Raw genomic sequence first — 17,853 nt, forward strand, 5'->3', positions numbered from 1 at the left:
TGCGGATGATTCGTTCAGCTGAACGCACCACCCTCTGTAAAACTTTGTCTGTCCTGCATGGTGCTGTTCCCGAACCAGGTTGTGATGTTTCCGCCAGGATGCTCTCTATGGTGCAGGAGTTGAAATTCCTGAGCACCTTGGAGGGCAGTCTAAAGTCTCTCAAGCGTCTGAGGTGGTAGAGACACTGCCGGGCCTTTTTCACCACAGTGTTGATGTGACAGGACCATGACAGGTCCTGCGTGATGTGAACACCAAGGTATCGAAAGCTGTCCACTCTCTCCACTGGGCTGCTGTTGATGACTGGGGTCTGGTAGTTCCTCTCCTGCTTTGTACAAAAGTTCACAATCAGCTCCTTTGTCTTGCTGACGTTCAGGAGGAGATTGTTCCTCTGGCACCATTTCTCCAGATTTCCAATCTCCTCTAGGTAGGGCGACTCATCGTTGTTCGTGATCAGGCCCACCACAAGTGTCGTCAGCAAACTTAATGACAGCAGTGGAGTTGGTAGTGGCCACACAGTCAAATGTGTACAAAAAGTACAGCAGGGGTCTCAGAACACAGCCCTGGGGTGCTCCAGTGCTAAGAATGAGGGAGGCTGAGACATGACCGCTCATCTTTACTGCCTGTGGTCTGCCAGTTAGGAAGCTGGAGATCCACTGACACATAGATGAGCTGAGTCCCAGGTGCTCCAGCTTGGTGGTGAGTGTGAAGAGAATGGTATTAAATGCAGAGCTGTAGTCGATGAAGAGCATTTTAACATAATTCCCTTTCCTAGTGTCCAGGCCTTATGTACAAAGACTTGCGTTGAATTCATACTAAAACCTTGTGTACGGACAAAGCTGTAAATGTGCGTACACAGTAAAAAAATTTGATATATGAAACACTGCGTTCGTGGAATCCCATACATATTCTCTTTTTACATCCGAATTTACGTGAAATTGAGCGCACATGCGCAAAACCAAATGAAAAAGCAATGGCAAAAGCAAGCAAGAAGAGAAACTTTACAGAATGTGAATTAAAGGTGCTCCTATTGGAGGTAGACCGGAAAAAAACTTTGTTATTTGCAAGTTTGTCCTCCAGAATTAATAACAAAATAAAAAAAAACTTGAGCTGGAATAATATCTTCAAATACATCACTCACCAAGAAGCCACCCATCGCGCACCCTGCCACCTTAGAGCCTCATCCCAACCATGCTGTTTGTGAGGATGAATGAATTATGGGTTGACCCAGGCCACCTTGCCACGATATTTGTTAGGCGCATTTGAGCATCACATATTATTTGCACATTTATTGAATGGAAATGTTTCCGATTCACGTTTGCAAATTCGTTTTCAGATGACACCTTTATAGCAATGTGCGTGCAGTCGATCGCTCTGATTACATTAGGAAAACCGGCGATCGCTGCAAATTGCGCTTTAATGTTTGGCTGGTCAACTGCATGGTATGGAAACCTTATATACCTGCTAAACATGCGGATGATCCCGTCCCATACAGCTGGCATTGCACAGCTCAAAGACGACTGGCTTAACCACGAGCGGTCTGCCAGTTCCCTTTGGAAAGGACCAGTTGCCAGGAAACCAAGCATTGTCAGCACTTGTAAGGGAACGGGTAATGCGTGGCTCCTCGCTGTCTCTCTCTCCAAATTTGAACCCAACTCAGCACAGAGCTCCAAGAGGATAGCTCTTGAAAATCTAAAACGGCTAATAAGTCAGTCATCATCGTGGGCCAGAAAATCACTGTGATTCCTAAAAACGCATCCCTTCGGATTCGGCCATTGACAATGTCCTCTAATAAGGCCAACAAATGCTTTTATATGTTCTAAATCACATAAATGGTAAAAAAATATTGTGTCAATTAACCCATTTTATCAATTATAAATGAATAGCAATGTTTTTCATGTGTTGGTGCGATACTTTGTAGTGTGCAATTTAACATAATTGCCTCTAGGAGTCGCCAACGGAAATAAAACAAACATACACAAGAAATACACGTACACCAGACATGAAGTTAGCGTGGAAGAACGCACATTCTCACGTTAATTTCACTGTTAGTAAATCCGACCATGAGCGTGAAAACTGGCGTAAGCAAAGTTTTTGTGCGTACGCAGCGTTGATACATGAGGCCCCAGGTGAGTGAGTGATGTGTGGAGGAGGTAAAAAATGGCATCATCAGTAGAACGGTTTGGGCGGTATGCAAACTGTAAACGAGTGTGTCCGGTAGTAAAGAAATGATGAAGTCTCTGACTAGGCGCTCAAAGCACTTCATTACTACTGAGGTGAGGGCTACAGGGCGATAGTCATTAAGAGAAGCAGGTTGAGGTTTCTTTAGGACAGGAACAATGATGGACTCCTTGAAGCATGTGGGGATCACCGACTGAGATAAAGTGATTTTGAATATCTCAGTAAACACAGGTGATAGCTGGTCTGCGCAGTCTCTAAAAATATGGCCTGAGATGCCGTCTGGTCCTGCTGCTTTCCTGGTGTTTACTCTCTTGAAGGCTCTGCTCACGTCATGCTCGGTGATGATAAACTCGTTTCTGGTGCTGGCAGTGTCTTCCTGTCTGCAGCCGTTAGCGCCGCTAGCATTAGCATTGCTAGCGTCTTTAGCTGCAGCCTCGAAGTGAGCATAGAAAGTGTTCAGCTCGTCTGCCAGAGTCGCGGCCGCGTTCGTCATACCGGTTGTTGGTGTTTTATAGTCCGTAATTGTTCTTAGTTCCTGCCACAGGCTCCTAGAGTCACTCTGTTGGAGTTGTGACTCTAGTCTTCTCCCGTAGAGCTGCTTCGCCTCTTTCACCGCCTTCTGGACGCTGTATGACGCAGCCTTGTATGGTTCAATGTCCCCCGACGCGAGTCCCGTGTTGTAGGCAGCGGTGCAATATCTCAAAGCGTCAAAAATAAAACCATCCACGGCTTCTGGTTGGGAAATGTTCTAATAGTCTTTTTCTCCGCGGTATCATCCGCTAGTTTCCCGATAAATCCCACAACCGCTTCCGTAAACATGCTGACGTCATCATCTGAGCTGTTTCGGAACAGTTACATATCTAGTGCGTCCTGTAACACGGCCACCGTTTGGTCCATCCAGCGCGCGACCTTTACCAAACGGTGGACGAGATTGAGCCTTGTAGCCATCCTTGACTGTAGTGTAACAGTGGTCCAGTGTCCTTTCGCCCCTGGTGGGGCAGGTGGTGTGCTGCTAAAAGTTCGGTGCTGCGCGTTTGAGGTTGGCACTATTAAAGTCCCCCGCCATAATAAGCGCAGCGTCCTGTGTTGTGTCTGGTGAGTGCCTCATGCAGCTCGCATAAGGCAGTGTCCGTGTCCGCTTGTGGTGGAATATAAACGGCGCTGATTATGACCGATGTGAACTCCCAGGTAGATAAAAAGGACAACACATGATGGACAGTAGTTCCAGATTTGGTTTGCAGAAGCGTGTAAGAGGAACAACGCTCGCTCTGTTGCACTAGCTGCTGTTCACCATTAAACACACTCCGCCTCCCCTTGACTTCCCTGAGTCCCGTGTCCTGTCCATGCGGTGAACCGAGTAGAACTTGGCCGGCTGGCACGTCTCGGTGAAGCAGAGGAGATTGCATTGAACTTTATCCTGGCCCTCAGGTCACCGAGCTTGTTCTCCAGTGACTGGACGTTGGCAAACAGGATGCTAGGCAGAGGTGTTCGGTGTGCACAAGCTCTCAGCCTGTTCCTGACGCCGGCCCGTTTCCCTTGCTTCGCGTCGCATCCTTTGTTCTCTCTCAGGATCTCACTCAGCCAGCTCGGATCCGGAGTTAAAAACGTTGAATTGTAAGTACATTGTACACCTATAGAAACAAGAGTGTCTCTATCATACCTAATGCACTCAATGGTGATGAATTAGCTGGTTTAAAGTTACTGAAAGATAACTTAAAAGACGAAAACAAAGTAAAATAGGTCAGAGCTGTCGTGACGGCAGCCGACCTCACCGGCGCCATCTTGGATGATGAGATTAGATTAGATGTCTTTTTCTGGCACTAACAATTTCTATGGGTATTTGCCTGGAATGGGATATTGGAAAATTTAATTTGGGGTTGGTGGCTTTGGGCTCTTTGCTTGCTGGGCCAGTGACTATGGTGCACTGCATGTTCTGATGCTGTAATTTCATCCCCAGCATTGGCTTTCTTTAGTGATTTGTTCTGCATTACAGTACATTTTCTGTGGAATCAGACTGAACAGGCTGCCCTTTGGTCCCCATACGGATCTGTGAGCCTTGGGTGCCCATAATCCTGTCACCAGTTTAATTGTGTATAATTAATAATAGTGTTATTGTTGTGGCATTAACACTATTATTAATTATACACAATTAAACTGGTGACAGGATTATGGGCACCCAAGGCTCACAGATCCGTAATCCTGTCACCAGTTTAATTGTGTATAATTAATAATACAGGAGTGTTAATGCCACAACAATAACACTATTATTAATTATACACAATTAAACTGGTGACAATTAAATAGTGTTATTGTTGTGGCATTAATGCAAACACGTGGCGCAATCCAGTGTCTTCTTGTGCCAGTCCCAAGACTGGATAAATGCAGAGGGTTGTGTTAGGAAGGGCATCCGACGTAAAACATTTGCCAAATCAATGATGCGAATCAAGAATATAATTCCCATACCGGATCGGTCGTGGCCCGGGTTAACAACGACCGCCACTGGTGCTGTTGATCTACAGGGTGCTGGTGGAAATTGGGCTACTGTTGGTCGAAGAAGGAGAGGAGGAAGGCGTGTTCGTAAGCAGAGAGAGAAGAGGAAAGGCAAGAGTTTAGGAGTGATAGTAGGCACTTTGAATGTTGGAACCTTGACAGGGAAGAGAAGAGAGTTAGTTGATATGATGCAGAGAAGGAAGGTGGATATACTGTGTGTACAGGAGACCAGGTGGAAAGGTAGCAAGGCTAGAAGCTTAGGATCAGGGTTCAAATTGTTTTACCATGGTGTGGATAGGAAAAGAAATGGAGTAGGAGTTATCCTGAAAGAGGAGTTTGTAAGGAATGTTCTAGAGGTGAAGAGAGTATCAGATAGGGTGATGAGTCTGAAGCTGGAAATTGAAGGGGTGATGTTAAATGTTGTTAGTGGTTATGCCCCACAGGTAGGATGTGAGTTAAAAGAGAAGGAGAAATTCTGGAGTGAGTTAGATGAAGTGATGCAGAGCATCCCCAGAGGTGAAAGAGTGGTGATTGGTGCAGACTTCAATGGACATGTTGGGGAAGGGAACAGAGGTGATGAAAATGTGATGGGCAGGTTTGGTCTTCAGGACAGGAATGTTGAAGGACAGATGGTGGTGGACTTTGCAAAGAGGATGGAAATGGCAGTAGTAAATACTTTCTTCCAGAAGAGGCAGGAACATAGGGTGACATATAGTAGTGGAGGCAGAAGCACTCAGGTCGACTACATCTTGTGTCGAAGTTGTAACCTGAAAGAGATCAGTGACTGCAAAGTGTTGGTAGGGGAGAGTGTAGCCAGACAACACAGAATTGTGGTGTGTAAAATAACCCTGGTGGTGAGGAAGGCGAAGAGGACAAAGGCAGAGCAGAGGACAAAGTGGTGAAAGTGTCAAGAACTAACCTGAGATGACCAGAAGACGTAGCTTTAGCGGTTAGCCCTTTGTAGCGTGAATGGTAAACCCAAACGCGGATGAAACACGAGTAGGCAGGATAATCACGCTTTTAGTCTAAGGACTCTCACAGATGGGGAGTAAGGGAAAGACACAATCTAACCCGCGTCCTATAAATACACAATGGATCAGGAATTGAAACCAAAAAGGTGAGTACTCACAGTTAGAAGCAGGAATCAGACGTGGCATCGGCAAAACTCAATGACTGAGCGAGGTGCTATGGTTTGTTTACCTCTTTTATACTTCCTGGTTTGCGACCGCTTAACTTCCGGGTCCTAGTGCCGGTCGCGTTCCGAGTGTGCATGACAGTACCCCCCTGTCCAGGACCGGCTCCAGACGGTCCTGAGGTGGAGGATACCCTGTGACGGTAGTCCCGGATGAGCTCAGGATCGAGGATGAACCGTGCTGGGACCCACGATCGCTCCTCGGGGCCGTAGCCTTCCCAATCGACCAGGTACTGGGTGCCCCTGCCCCGAGGTCGCGAATCGAGGATTCGTCGCACGGTGTAAGCGGGACCGCCGTCAATGATTCGGGGAGGAGGAGCAGGGGGGGTGGGTGGAACCAGAGGTGAAGTGATGAAGGGTTTTAGCTGTGATGTATGGAAGACTGGGTGGATCCGGAGCGCCGCAGGCAGCTGGAGCCGGTAGGTGACAGGGTTAATCCGTAACGTGATGCGGTATGGTCCGATGAACCTTGGTGATAGTTTTCTTGATTCGGTGTGCAGATGGAGGTTTTTAGTTGATAGCCATACCTTGTCACCTACGTGGTACAACCGTCCCGGTGGGTGTCGGCGGCGATGCTGGGCGACGTAGCTGGTGTTGGCTCGCTGGATGGCGCGATTCGCTTGATTCCATATCTGCCGACACCTACGGACCAACTGTTGGGCCGATGGTACGTCAACCTCCGGTTCTTGATGGTCGAACATGGGAGGATGGAAACCATGGCACACCTCAAATGGGCTTAGGTTGGTGGCTGAGGAGACGTGTAGGTTGTGGGACAGTTCGGCCCATTTGAGGTAGCGGGCCCAGGAGCGCTGGCGATCGGACACGAAACATCTCAGGTAGCGCTCCAGTTGTTGGTTGGTCCGTTCCGTCTGACCATTAGTCTGGGGATGGTAACCGGACGACAGACTACAGGTGGAATTGATCAGACGGCAGAAGGCCTTCCAGAACCGGGCTGTGAACTGGGGCCCTCTGTCCGAGACGATGTCCTTTGGGAACCCATGCAGTCGGACTACGTGTTCCAAAATCAATTCTGCGGTGTCTTTAGCTGATGGGAGTCCGGCTAGGGCCACCAGGTGCACGGCCTTGGAGAACCGATCAACGATGGTTAAAATGGTGTCCTTACCCTCTGAAACCGGCAGGCCCGTGATGAAATCCAGGGCGATGTGCGTCCAGGGCCGTCGAGGAACTGGGAGTGGTTGGAGTTCTCCTGGAGTTGGTTGGTTTGTGTCTTTTGCCCTGGCGCACACCGGGCACGCCTGAACGAACTCGCGGACGTCTCTCCTCAAGGAGGGCCACCAGAACGCTCGTTGGATAAATGATAAGGTTCGTCGCGCCCCAGAATGTCCGGCGATGGTGGACGAATGCCCCCATTGGAGAACCTCCGCTCGCAGCTGTTGGGGTACGTAGAGTCGTCCAGGCGGCACACCTGCCGGTTCGGTCTCCGCCGCCTGTGCCTGGCGGACCCTGGTCTTCAAATCCCAGTGGAGGGGTGCGAGGATTCGGGATGGGTGGATGACAGGCACGGGTTCCGTCCGGGGGAGGTCGTCCTCATACTGGCGTGATAGGGCGTCGGCTTTGGTGTTCTTCGACCCCGGACGGTAAGAAAGATGGAAATTATATTGTTCGAAAAATAGTGCCCACCGTGCCTGTCGTGGATTGAGCTGCTTAAGGTTCTTGATGGTGATCAGGTTTTGGTGATCGGTCCAGACGATGAATGGCTCACTGGCGCCCTGGAGCCAGTGACGCCATTCCTCCAAAGCCCACTTTATGCCCAACAGCTCGCGGTCCCCTACCCCGTATCGCTGCTGAGTGGGGTCAAATTTTTTGGAGAAGAAACTGCAAGGGTGCAGTTTCTGGTCTGGACCTCGCTGGGAGAGAACCGCGCCGGCGCCCACATCCGACGCGTCCACCTCCACAACGAAGGGTTTATTGGCATCCGGATGAAGAAGAATCGGGGCGGTGGTGAAACGATGGCAGAGTTCCTTGAAGGCTGAGATGGCGGTGGGATTGAGCTGAAATGGGTGAGGTGAGGGCCTGGTCAATGTGGTCAATGGTGCTGCAACTGTACTGTAGCCCCGGATAAAGCGACGATAGAAGTTCGCAAACCCGAGAAACCGCTGAAGCTGTTTGAGTGTCCTGGGTAAGGGCCAGTGACGTACAGCTTCTAGCTTCTGCGGGTCCATGGCCACACCCTGGGGCGAGATGACAAAACCCAGGAACGTGGTGGAGTGCTGGTGAAAAGCACATTTTTCCAGCTTGCAGTACAGTTGGTGGGCGAGCAATCTCTTTAAAACAGCACGTACGTGTTGGATATGTTCTTCCAGGTGGCGGGAGTAGATGAGGATGTCGTCCAGGTAGACGAACACCCATCGGCCCAGCATGTCTCGGAGGACGTCATTTATGAATTGTTGGAAGGCCGAGGGTGCGTTGCAGAGTCCAAATGGTATGACCAGGCTCTCATAATGTCCGGTGGGTGTGATGAAAGCCGTCTTCCACTCATCACCCTCTCTGATGCGCACCAAGTTGTAGGCGCTCCGGAGGTCCAACTTGGTGAATATGGTGGCACCAGAAAGGGCGTCCAGGGCTGAGTTGGTGAGTGGTAGTGGATGTCTGTTCTTAATGGTGATGTTGTTTAGCCCCCGATAGTCGACACATGGGCGAAGTTCGCCCCCTTTCTTCTTGACGAAGAAGAACCCCGCGGCGGCAGGCGAGGTGGATGGCCGGATGGTTCCCTGACGGAGGGCGTTGGTGACGTATTCCTCCATCGCCTGCGTCTCCGAGGTGGATAGCGAATAGAGATGGCCGCGGGGAGGGACGGAGCCCGGCTGAAGTTCTATCGCCAGGTCGTAAGGGCGATGAGGCGGGAGATGGGTGGCGCGTTTCTTACAAAAAACTTCAGCCAGGTCTCGATAGGCGATAGGGATGGCGTTGGTGTCGACGTCGGGGGCCTCGGACTCCCTGGAACACGTCCCAGTCCGTGCCTGTAGGCAGAGTTCGGTGCAGGTCGGCCCCCACTGGAGAATCCGGTTCCGGGTCCACGAAATGATCGGGTCATCCTGTAACAGCCAGGGATAGCCGAGGATGATGGGCGGTGATGAGATGGTGGTAAGGTGAAATTGGATCTGCTCCTGGTGTTGGTCTATGGCGAGCGTGATGGGTTGGGTCTGATGGGTGATAGGGCTGGATGATAAGGGCCGACCGTCGACCGAAGTGATGTTTACCGGCTGGGATAACGCCTCAGTCCTCACCCCCAAATCTTTGGCATAATTAGAGTCAATGAAGTTACCCGCGGCACCGGAGTCGATGAACGCGGCGCTTCGAACTCGTTTGTGGCCAATTTGGAGGTTTACCTGAACCGTGAAACGTGAGATGGTGGCGTCGATGGTGGAGGAGAGGTGGAGGGGGCCCGGTGAGTCTCTCCTTCCACTCACCGGGGCTGCGCGTTTCCCGGGCGAATTGGACAAGTAGCTCGGTGGTGCGCCGCCGACCCACAGTAGGCACACAGCCCCTCTCGATACCGTCGTTCGCGTTCCGCCACGGTCAGGGAGGCGCGTCCTAATTGCATGGGTTCCCCGGCTCCGGTGTCAACCACGGCAGGAGGTGGAGATCCGATAGGTCCAGTAGTGGAGGTGGTGAAAGCAGTAGGTGGTCGTGGCGTGGTGTAGGAGAAGGTAGGTGCAGGCGGCAGGGTCCTAGGGGCTGGCTTCGGGCGAGAGAGGATGCGTTGATCGATACGGAGGGAGAGCTGGATCATCCCCTCCAGGGTAGCAGGAAGCTCTCGCCCGGCGAGCTCGTCTTTGATACGTGGAGCCAGTCCCTCGTAGAAGGATGTCCGGAGCGCGGCATCTCCCCAGTCGGTCTGCACAGCGAGGGTCCGGAACACAGCAGCGTACCGGCTCACGGACGATCCTCCCCGCCGCAGATGGTAGAGCTTGGTGTCGGTCTCCACCTCGCCCGCTGGGTGTTCGAAGGTGAGTCTGAGTTGGCGGGTGAACTCGTTATATGAGTGCGCGGTGTCTGAATCCGCCCGGAGAACTGCCGTGGCCCACTCAGCTGCCTGCCCGGATAGCAACGAGACCAGAAGCGCGATGCGTAGCCGATCAGTGGAGTACCTGGTGGCATTGAACTCAAACACCAAATCAAGCGCTGTTAGAAACACATTACACTTCCCGTCCGTGCCGTCCCATTTATCCGGAAGTGCCAAAAATACATCAGAAGGAGGGGGGGGGTTGGTGCGGCGCCGCGGCCGCCGCGACGGGAGACCGGCTAGCCGCGCTATCCACAGCCGCCCGGAGATCCGCGTTCTCCCGCCGGAGCTCCGCGACCTCGCGGCGCAAGGCCGCGACGTCTTGGAGGTCCCGGCGCAGATTAGCGATCTCCCCGGTTAGCGTGTTGATGAGCTTGACATGCTGATCAACCACATCGCAGAGGTGCGCGTAATCCGCTGGGTTCACCGCGGAAGGCTCAGTCATTCTGTCAAGAACTAACCTGAGATGACCAGAAGACGTAGCTTTAGCGGTTAGCCCTTTGTAGCGTGAATGGTAAACCCAAACGCGGATGAAACACGAGTAGGCAGGATAATCACGCTTTTAGTCTAAGGACTCTCACAGATGGGGAGTAAGGGAAAGACACAATCTAACCCGCGTCCTATAAATACACACTCGATCAGGAATTGAAACCAAAAAGGTGAGTACTCACAGTTAGAAGCAGGAATCAGACGTGGCATCGGCAAAACTCAATGACTGAGCGAGGTGCTATGGTTTGTTTACCTCTTTTATACTTCCTGGTTTGCGACCGCTTAACTTCCGGGTCCTAGTGCCGGTCGCGTTCCGAGTGTGCATGACAGAAAGCTGAGAAAGGAAGAATGTTGTGAAGTCTTTAGGGAGGAGTTGAGACAGGCTATGGGTGGTCAGGAGGTGCTTTCAGTTGACTGGACAACTACAGCCAATGTGATCAGGGAGACAGGTAGGAGGGTACTTGGTGTATCATCAGGTAAGGGGAAAGTGGACAAGGAGACTTGGTGGTGGAATGAGGAAGTCCAGGAGTGTATACAGGGAAAGAGGCTAGCTAAGAAGAAGTGGGACACTGAGAGGACTGAAGAGAGTAGACAGGAGTACAGGGAGATGCAGAGTAAGGTGAAGGTAGAGGTGGCAAAGGCCAAACAAAGAGCATATGAGGACTTGTATGCTAGGCTAGACAGTAAGGAGGGAGAGGGGGATCTGTACAGGTTGGCAAGGCAGAGAGATAGAGATGGGAAGGATGTGCAGCAGGTTAGAGTGATTAAAGATAGAGATGGAAATGTACTGACAGATGCCAGAAGGGTGATGGGAAGATGGAAGGAGTAGTTTAAGGAGTTGATGAATGAGGAAAACGAAAGAGAACAAAGGAGTAGAAGAGGTGACTGTTGTGGAACAGGAAGTAGCAAATATTGGTAGAAGTAAGGTGAGAAGGGCGTTGAAGAGGATGAAGAGTGGAAAGGCTGTTGGTCCTGATGACATACCTGTGGAGGTATGGAAGTGCTTAGGAGAGGTGGCAGTAGAGTTTTTGACAAGTTTGTTTAACAAGATCTTGGAGAGTAAGAGGATTCCAGAGGAATGGAGGAGAAGTGTATTGGTGCCAATTTTTAAGAACAAGGGAGATGTGCAAAGCTGTGGCAATTATAGAGGTATAAAGCTAATGAGCCAGACAATGAAGCTGTGGGAAAGAGTAGTGGAAGCTAGGTTAAGGGTAGAGGTGAGCATTTGTGAGCAGCAATATGGTTTTATTCCTAGAAAGAGTACATCAGATGCAGTATTTGCTTTGAGGATGCTGGCGGAGAAGTACAGAGAAGATAACAGGGAGTTGCATTGTGTCTTTTTAGATTTAGAGAAAGCGTATGACAGGGTGCCAAGAGAGGAGCTGTGGTATTGTATGAGGAAGTCTGGAGTGGCAGAGAAGTATGTTAGAGTGGTGCAGGACATGTATGAGAGCTGTAAGACAGTGGTAAAATGTGCTGTAGGTGTGACAGAAGAGTTTAAGGTGGAGGTGGGTCTGCATCAAGGATCGGCTCTAAGCCCCTTTTTGTTTGCTCTGGTGATGGACAGGATGACAGATGAGGTAAGACAGGAGTCTCCATGAAATATGGTGTTTGCAGATGACATTGTGCTCTGTAGCGAGAGCAGGCAACAGGTTAAGGAAAATTTGGAGAGGTGGAGGTATGCTCTGGAAAGCAGACGAATGAAGGTTAGCCTCAGCAAGACGGAATACATGTGTGTGAATGAGAGGGACCCAGGAGGATCGGTGAGGCTACAGGGAGCAGAGGTAAAGAAGGTGCAGGATTTTAAGTACTTGGGGTCAACGGTCCAGAGCAACGGAGAGTGTGGAAAGGAGGTGAAGAGGCGGGTACAGGCAGGTTGGAATGGGTGGAGAAAAGTGTCAGGTGTGTTGTGCGATAAAAGAGTATCAGCGAGAATGAAAGGAAAGGTGTACAGGACAGTGGTGAGACCAGCGATGCTCTACGGCTTAGAGACAGTGGCGCTAAAGAAAAGACAGGAGGCAGAGTTGGAGGTAGCAGAGCTGAAGATGTTGAGGTTCTCTTTGGGAGTGACAAGGATGGATAGGATTAAGAATGAGTTTATCAGAGGGACAACCCACGTTAGATGTTTTGGAGATAAAGTCAGAGAGGCCAGATTGAGGTGGTTTGGGCATGTTCAGAGGAGAGATGGTGAATATATCGGTAGAAGGATGCTGAGGTTGGAACTGCCAGGCAAGAGGTCTAGAGGAAGACCTAAGAGGAGATTTATGGATGCAGTGAGAGAGGACATGAAGTTATTTGGTGTGAGAGAAGAGGAAACCAGGGGTTATTGTTGTGGCATTAATGTCATTGCGTCAGAACTGATCTATAACTTAGCAAAAACAAGCACATTCAATACATAAACAGAAAACACACAAAAAATAAACTACTAACAGAAACAGTGAATTTTGGAAACTTAAGTCAATGTCAACATAACAGTCTTCTTAAAAAGTTACAGTAACACATCACTGGGAGAATCCTGACACAAGCACTGACATACATCAACGCTGACTGACTTCACGCTGACTGACATGTTTTGTCAGAGGCTTAAGGAGAAGTGTGCAGAAAGCTGATGATTGAGAAGTAAGAGAGAATGCCTTTTTGACAAAGGAGACATGGCTGAGAGCACGGATGCAGATAAGCGCCTCTGTATATTCAGTTCGTGTGAGAACAATGCCACTCTTGATGGGCATGAGGTGGAATGACCTAACCAAGTGACATAATGCCACATTCAAGATTGCGAGAGATGGTTCTCAAAGGAATATTTATGACCATGAGCATAACTCTGTAGCCTCTTTGGATGGTTCTTAGACTGATATTTCTGACCATGAGCAAGACATTTTGGCCTACCCTGAGCGTTTACAGTTAGCTTGTTTTTTTGTAAACCTTGACAGATTATAGCAGACTCTTTCTGGCATGCAGGCATGTTTTCCTGCAAAGTCGGATGAAGTCATTAACAGGTGTATTACAGTACTCTAACCCATGGGGACAGACCCATGGGGACTCTTCTGGTCTGTACCCCTCATAGTATGCCATATACTGTGTCGCACTGTGAAAATGTCTGGAGTCTAGGATTCACAGAACTGTGAACAGCGGTGACTTTTCAATTCATCAAGGATGTAGAATAGGGGAGAGAAAGGGGATAAAGGACTTGCTAAAGTGCTCGACAAGGCAGGCTTCTATTCCAATATGTGGGAGGTGGGATTAATCTTTATTGATCAAGGAAGTGTCAACCCGTATGCCACAGGTTTATACTTTTAATGACCTTAAACAAGCCAGCTTCCTTGGTTCAAATTTTAGTGGTTTTAGTGGGAGGTCCTTGGTGGCCAGCAAGACTTGTTGTCCAGGATGGAAGGTGGGTTTCAACTGCTGATTTTGGTTGGCCGTGAGTGTTTCCCTGTCTATGATGGCCTGGAAGATGGATCTGGTTTTCCTCCAGGTCTGATGACAGTACTGAGAGTTGAGGTGCACATTTAATTCTGCAGTGAGTTGAGCAGCTGTGGTTTTATATTTTTTGGATACGACCCGGGTTAGCACCCGGACATCCCTTTCAGACAGCTTCCTTGTGTCCACAGTTACTCCTGTTGGATGTGGTTCGTCCTTCATGGTGATATGCTGACATTTCCCTGGATACCATGGCTCTTAATACATCACAAAGACCTGTGGTCTTGGTCAAAGATGCACCAGTGAGACGCGCACCAACAATCTATCCTCTATTAAACTCTGATATGTCACTCATAATGTTACATTGCATAATTTTAAGACAATGAAACTGAAATACCTAAATTCCATTTAACGAGGATGAACAGGAGAATGCTTCCAGTGATGCTCTGTGCCAATACCACACTGTGATACATCCAGTCTCGATGGTGCACCTCTAAATGTTTATGAGGGTGCTGGTCTTCATGCTAAATTTCAGCCTTCTCAGGAAATAGCTCTACTGGCGAGCTTTCTTTACCCTGGTGTCAGTGTGTGTTGTCCAGGAAAAGTAATTTGTAATGGTTGACCTCAAAAAATGTTGAAGTTATTTACTCTATAAACCTCAGCATCATCAATGTAGATGGGGCAATGTTCAAACCCCTGCCTACTATGGTCCACTATTATCATCACTGTTTTGGTGACACTTAGTAAAATGTGCAGTTATTGTCCTTGCACCAGCTGGCTAGTGCCCTGACATCTTCTCTGTAGGCAGTCACATAATGATCTGTGATGAGACCTAGAATTGTCATGACGTCTGCAAACTTTTAGATGTAGTTTGGGCTATGTTTAGCAGTGCATATGTGAACACAGAGTACAGGAGAGGGCTAAGAATGCATTCCTGTGGGGTACCTGTACTGATGATTATTGATGATAAAGTGTGGCTACTGATTTTTACCATCTGTGACGTACTGGTCAGAAAGTCAAAGATTCAGCTGTACATGGAGATATCCAAACCCAGATCAACAAATTGCTTAACCAGTTTGGTGGGGATAGGGGTGTTGAATGCAGTGAAGTGAAAGTGTAGTCGACAGAGCATTCCCATATACGGCTTCTCTCTGTCCAGGTGGGTGAGAGCGGTGTGTGGCTAAGGCGATCTATCTATCTATCTATCTAGCTATCTCTCAATCTATTTATCTATCTATTTAAAAATATCAGTATAAAATAGAATATTAAATTATTTGTCACATGTACAGTGCGGGAAATAAGTATTTGATCCCTTACAGATTTTCTAAGTTTGCCCAATTACAAAGAAATGAAGGGTCTATAATTTTTATCATAGGTTTATGGTAAAGGATTAGGACAGAATATCAATCAAAAATCCAAAACAAAGCACATGATACGAATGTTATGAATTGAGTTGCATTTCAATAAGGGAAATAAGTATTTGATCCCCAAGCAAAACATGACTTGGTAGAGAAACTCTTGCTGGAAAGCACAGTGGGAAGATGTTTCTTGTAGTTGTTTACCAGATTTGCAGACACCTTGGGATGCATTTTGATCCACTATTCTTTACATATTTTCTCTAAATTTTTAATGTTTCTTCCCTGTTGCTTGGCAACTCAAAGTTACAGCTCTCTCTATGAATTTTCTATTGGATTAAGGTCTGAAGACTGGCTAGACCACTCCATGACCTTAATGTGCTTATTCTTGAGCCACTCCTTAGTTGCCTTGGCAGTACAGCCCCAAAGCATAATGTTTTCACCTCTGTGCTTGACTGTAGGAACTGTGGTGTTCTTAGTGTCATAGTCAGCATTTTTCTTCAACCAAAAACATCAAGTCAAGTTGATGAAAAAGAGCTAAATTTTGGTCTCATCTAACCACAGCAGTTTATCCCAATCTTTCTCTGTCCATTGGCAAACCTCAGATGGGTCTCTACATGTGTCTTCTTGAGGAGGGGAAGCATTGCTGCACTGAGGGATTTTAATCCATGGAGGCATATTATGAATGGTTTACGAATGGTTTGTTTGGTGAGTGTGCTCCCTACTGCTTTGAGATCATTCACAAGCTCCTCACATGTAGTCCTGGGCTGGTCCCTCATTTTTCTTATAATTATTCTTACTCCATGAGGTGAAATCTTGCATATAGGGCCATTAATAGTTACTTTGTATTTCTTTCATTTGTAAAAAAATCGCTCCAGCAGTTGTCTCCTCCTCGCCAAGCTTTTAGCTGATGGTCTTGAAACCTATTCCAGCCTTGTGCAGGTCTAAAATCTTGTTCCTGACATGCTTTGTCAGCTCTTTGGTCTTGCCGATGGTGGTGAGGTTTAAATGGAAGATAGAGATTTTGTGGACAGGTAGCTTTTATACACACACCACATTGTTGTTAGGAGCACCTTCTTAAAAGAATTCGTGTATTTATTATTTTTTATTGCAAGTATAAACAATTTAATCTTGAAGCGATGCATTGATCTGGCAGCAGAAGTCTTTAAACTTAGGACAGGCTCATTCCAAGAGCACATAACCAGTCTGTGAGAGGCAGAATTATTGTTGGTTGGTAGGGCTTCAAATACTTATTTCCCTTATTGAAATGCAACTTAATTCATAACATTTGTATCGGGTCCTTTTTTGGATTTTTGGCTGATATTCTGTATCAATCCTTTATACAAATTCACATTTCATACAAACTTAAATAATTCTTTTGACTATGTAAAGCTGCTTTGCGGCAATGAAAATTGCTAAAAGCGCTATACAAATAAAATTGAATTGAATTGAATTGAACTTTACCATAAACCTATGATAAAAATTATAGACCCTTCATTTCTTTGTAAGTGGGCAAACTTAGAAAATCTGTAGGGAATCAAATACATGTACTTATTTCCCCCACTGTACTTCATTGCACTGTACAGCACAGTGAAATTCCTTCTTCGCATATCTCACTTAGGAAACTGCAATTAGAGCGCAGGGTCAGCCAGCTTACAGCGCCACTGGAGCAGATAGGGTTAAGGGCCTTGCTCAAGGGCTCAACAGTGGCAACTTGGTGATGCTGGGGCTCGAACACCCGACCTTCTAATTAATAACACAGTAAGCCACAGCCTTAACTGACTGAGCCACCACTGCTCCCAACTGATATAGTATCAGCTATTTAGGAAATTAAACTTTAACACAGTCCTTTTATTTTTCCAGATTAAAAAAATAATTGACAAACTGATTGATTATTTTTATTATTATTTATTATTTTTTATTGCAAGTATAAACAATTTAATCTTGAAGCGATGCATTGATCTGGCAGCAGAAGTCTTTAAACTTAGGACAGGCTCATTCCATGCTGCTTGAAATACTACCAATGTAGTTTGACGATTTGTGTTCTAATTTTCCAGTGGCCCTGTGTTAAGTTGCAATCTTAATTCCTATATCAAGTTGTTGATCTTTTACCATTATTTTTTTTTAATAATTAGAGGTACACAATCTAAAGTGTAGTAAGACTTTGATTTTAGCATTCATATCTACAGTAAAGTTCCGTGGGGTCAAACTGTGACCAATCATTGTTTATTACTCTGATATAAACGTGTGTTTAATACAGTAGCAGTGGAATAAAATCTATGATAGGGACCATATATATATTTTTGTCATTCAGACATCAATTTTTTTTTTTACCCAATGTAGTAAATCACTTTAAATAGCATTAAGACATGTTTTTTTTTCTGTGTCCTTTTCGGAGTCAAGTCAAGTAAAGTAGGCTTTTATTGTCATTCCAACAACACACAGTTCAGTTCACAGTGAAACGAAACAACGTTTCTCCAGGACCAAGGAACTACATACATGCAACAACATAAATTAACAACATGATCTCACCCTCAATTCCCACCCCCCAACAAGACATCACTAAGGTGTCAGTTAAAAGTTAAGGGTGGGATCATTTTCTAAAACTATAAAAATCATTCAGGAAACTCCTTCATTAACAAGTTGGATCAGGAAATTTTTACAGATTCGTATTTTTAACTGTAGGCATCAATTCTGTATTC

This window comes from Clarias gariepinus, chromosome 2 (genome assembly GCF_024256425.1).
Source record: "Clarias gariepinus isolate MV-2021 ecotype Netherlands chromosome 2, CGAR_prim_01v2, whole genome shotgun sequence".
In the NCBI taxonomy this organism is placed as follows: Eukaryota; Metazoa; Chordata; class Actinopteri; order Siluriformes; family Clariidae; genus Clarias; species Clarias gariepinus.